Source organism: Lepidothrix coronata, unplaced genomic scaffold (assembly GCF_001604755.1).
Source record: "Lepidothrix coronata isolate B3197 unplaced genomic scaffold, Lepidothrix_coronata-1.0 Scaffold116, whole genome shotgun sequence".
Classification (NCBI taxonomy): domain Eukaryota; kingdom Metazoa; phylum Chordata; class Aves; order Passeriformes; family Pipridae; genus Lepidothrix; species Lepidothrix coronata.
In genome coordinates, this window is record NW_016690296.1 from 111,158 (window position 1) to 114,445 (window position 3,288).

Here is a 3,288-nt window from a genome sequence, read left to right on the forward strand (position 1 = left end):
CCCGCTCCCCCCCGTGTCCCCCCCCTCCCGTCGGGGCCCCATTGGCGCCTCGCGCTCGGCTGGAGCGTGCCGCTAATTTATTAATGAATGGGGGGGGACGGGGGGGGGGCGCGAGGCGCGGCCGGCCAATCCCCGCGCCCCGCGCGCCACGCGCGCGCCCGGGGCCCCGCTCCCTTTGCGGCCGCTTTCGAGTTCCACGGAGCCGGCGGCGCCCGGGCAATGGGATGCGAGGGGTGCGAGGGATGGGGGAGCTCCCCTTGGCCTCCCCGTTCGTTCCCCCGGGGAGATTTTGTCTTCTTGGGGAGACGCCGGTGCTGTGGTAAAGGTGCGCGGTTCATACGCGGCTTGCCGGGGTATGGGGATGGTAGGGGGCTCCCCCCGGGATGCAGCTGCTCGGTGCTGTCAAATAACAACGGTTTGGGTTGGAAGGGACCTGGAAAGATCATCTCGTTCCAACCCCCTCCTCGTTCCAACACCTTCCACTATCCCAGGTTGCTCCAAGCCCCGTCCAAACTGGATTTGAACACTTCCAGGGACGGGGCAGCCACAGCTTCTCTGGGCAACCTGTGCCAGGGCCTCGCCACCCTCACAGGGAAGAATTTCTTCCTAATATCCCATCTAACCCTGCCTTCTGTCAATGTGAAGCCTTTCCCCTTTGTCACTCCGTGGCCTCGTCAAAGAAATGATGGTGAGGACATACAAAACAAAAACCCCAGCACACTGTCTTCCTGTGTGGAAACACCAGCTCTGAGGCACTTTGGGGGAGTCGAGCTTCGGGACATGATTTTATTTGCAGCTGGTAGGGAAGCCTTAAACAGGTGAGAGAGCCAAAATCGCCACAAACATCTCGCTGAGCACACCAGGAACTCGCACGCAAATGAGTCCCTCGCTCCCGCTGCCCACTGAGTTGGTGGCCCCCGTGTCACTCCCTGCGGGAGCGATGGCAGCCAGGCGGCTGCCTCAATTAGAGCATCTCCGTGACTCTGTGAGACATTTTAATGCTCCCCTTGCCCCTTTGTGAAAAGCAGGAGACGCACGGGTCCCCTCGGCATCTCAGGAGAGCGGCACAAAAGAACTTTATTTCTTTCTCAGCAGCTTAAAGCTCAAAGCAGAGTCACCTGTGACGGGGCCAGCCTGCCCCTCTGTCACCACCCTGTTTTCTGAGATTTCTGTCCTTTCACTGCCGATGGAAAGCAACGGAGAGGTGAGGCAGAGGCAGTGCTGGGGGTGCATAACCCACTGTGGTGCCTTTCTTGGGTTCAGCCCAGTTCTTGATTGCCAGCCCCAGCGATGCAGCAGTTTTCTCCTCAGGACTCAGCACAAGGTGACCGAGTCCTCACAACCCTGCGGAGGCGCTTGTGTGGTCTGTGGGCAGAGCGAGGGCCGAGAGCGGTGGAGAGAGGGGGCAGCGGGGGGAGAGGGAGTGGGATCAGGAGCGGGAATGCCGCTGCCACTGCTGCCCACTGCCTGAACTGTCCTCCAAGGGTCAAACTGTTCAACTTCAGCCCCTTTGCCAGACTCAATCCTACTTTAGGGGAACAAAAGCCCAAAGTAGGCGACGATCAAGAAATGGGAGCACAATGATTTAAGCTTATCACACAGCCCAGAAATAAAGGACGCTGAGCTCGTGTGGGGGAGAGGGGGAGACCTTCAGAAAGGCTTTGTTTGCTGTAAGAAGATTGAACTCTGAGGTGACCCGATAGCCCTAAAAGTTTAGGGTCTGTGTTGCTGAGAGACCTTTGGGCACAGCCCATCCACACGTGGACCTCACAAGTTGAGAGCCGGCGTTAATGGCCGGCCTGCCCCAGGTGAATGGGGGCGCGACATCCCGGAGAAAGGGGGGACAAAGCTGCAGGGACAGGGTGGCCTGACCCCTCCCTGCTCTGCCTCCCTCACACCCACCCAGCCTGAGGTGTCCTAAGGGTTTGGGGTACCAGGGCTGCCCACACCAGGCTACCCAGCCCTATGGCAGCCCCCGCAAACCCTGTGAGTGAGATGGTTCTGCTCTTAAATGGGGGGGGGACGGAATATATCCAAATCCGGCAGAGTATCGGGATGCTCTAGGGAGGGGAGAAATGGAAAATGCTGCAGTGTGTGTCCCCTGTGCCCCAATCCAGGTCCTTCCCGAACCCTCTGTGAGCTCAGCGAAAAGTGCTGCAGAGAGGGACAGGATGAGGACTGGCCCCCCAGATCCCAAGCCGTGCTAACACTTTCGGGGTTTTGGGATCAAAGGGAGGAGGGGTTCCCCCATAAGCGCTGCCCCAGCATCCTTCCCTGGGTCCCCCCACCCCGGGCAGACGAGCCCCTCGTTGGGGGCCGATTGTTCCCGGCAGATTTGCATGGCAGGTGCAGGCCTGCAAAGCGATTTTGCCGTCCTGGCCCCCCCCCCCCGCCTCCCCAAGAGGGTTTCCTCTCCCCCCTTGTGAAAAAAGGCCGCCGGTGCCTTCCTTTCCCATGAAGAAGAGAAGAAGCTTGAGGATCGCGTGAACACGCTTCAGTTTTCTTATTCTTTTCTATAGATGTGGGGAAAAGAACAGCCGATTGTGTGAAAAACCCAGTGCCTGCAAAAAGGGACATTGGCCATCCAGGCGAAGGTGCGCAAGGGAGAGCACTAATCGCTGAACCAGGAGACAAATACGATTACCAGCTCCGAGCCTTGAGTCAGAAAGTCTCATAGACTTTAAGATGTTAATCCCCAACATAATCCTTCCTTTGGCGTGTAGGAATAGTGCAGCCACAAGAGTTGTTTTGTTATTTATATTGGCGTTTAATAAAACTCAGCCAGTGGTGAATGGGCTGCCCACTCTCCAATGGTAATTAATTCCCTATTTCAGTGACCCAATTGTGCTGGGATAGAGCAGTGGGACAGTCCCACTGCCCCAACCCGCCTTTGTGCAGCTACACGGCTCTCGTGCTTCAACAGCTATGGAAACTCATTCTTTTGATGTCATTCAATGAGTTTTCCTTGGGCATCTTCTAAACTTCAAGGACCCTTTTCTTTCTCGAACGCCTGAAAAGCAGGACTAGCTTGACCACCTCTGTAGAATTTAATGATTTGGTGAAAGGGCCTTTTTTCGGGGGGTTTGTGTAAGGAAAGAGAGAAAGAAAATTTGGCAGGCTGGCTATCAAACAGGGGGGCTATCCAAACTCGGGTGTGCCGAACTCATTCAGCTCCTAATTTATACGTGTCTTAAAAGCCACTTTTCCTTACTCAAAAATACTTGGAGGCTTCTCTCAGTCAAGGCATTTCTAGAAGGGATTTGCTAGTGAGCAATACCTCTGTCTTAC

The 3,288-nt window shown here is 56.2% G+C and overlaps 1 long non-coding RNA gene across 1 annotated transcript; it reads left to right on the forward strand.

Moving 5' to 3' along the window:
- The first annotated feature begins 187 nt into the window (after positions 1–187).
- Positions 188–3,188, forward strand: LOC108502334. Its single transcript, XR_001876467.1, has 3 exons — positions 188–325; positions 1,096–1,204; positions 2,520–3,188. It is a non-coding gene; the product is annotated as an uncharacterized LOC108502334 (long non-coding RNA).
- Positions 3,189–3,288: the final 100 nt, after the last annotated feature.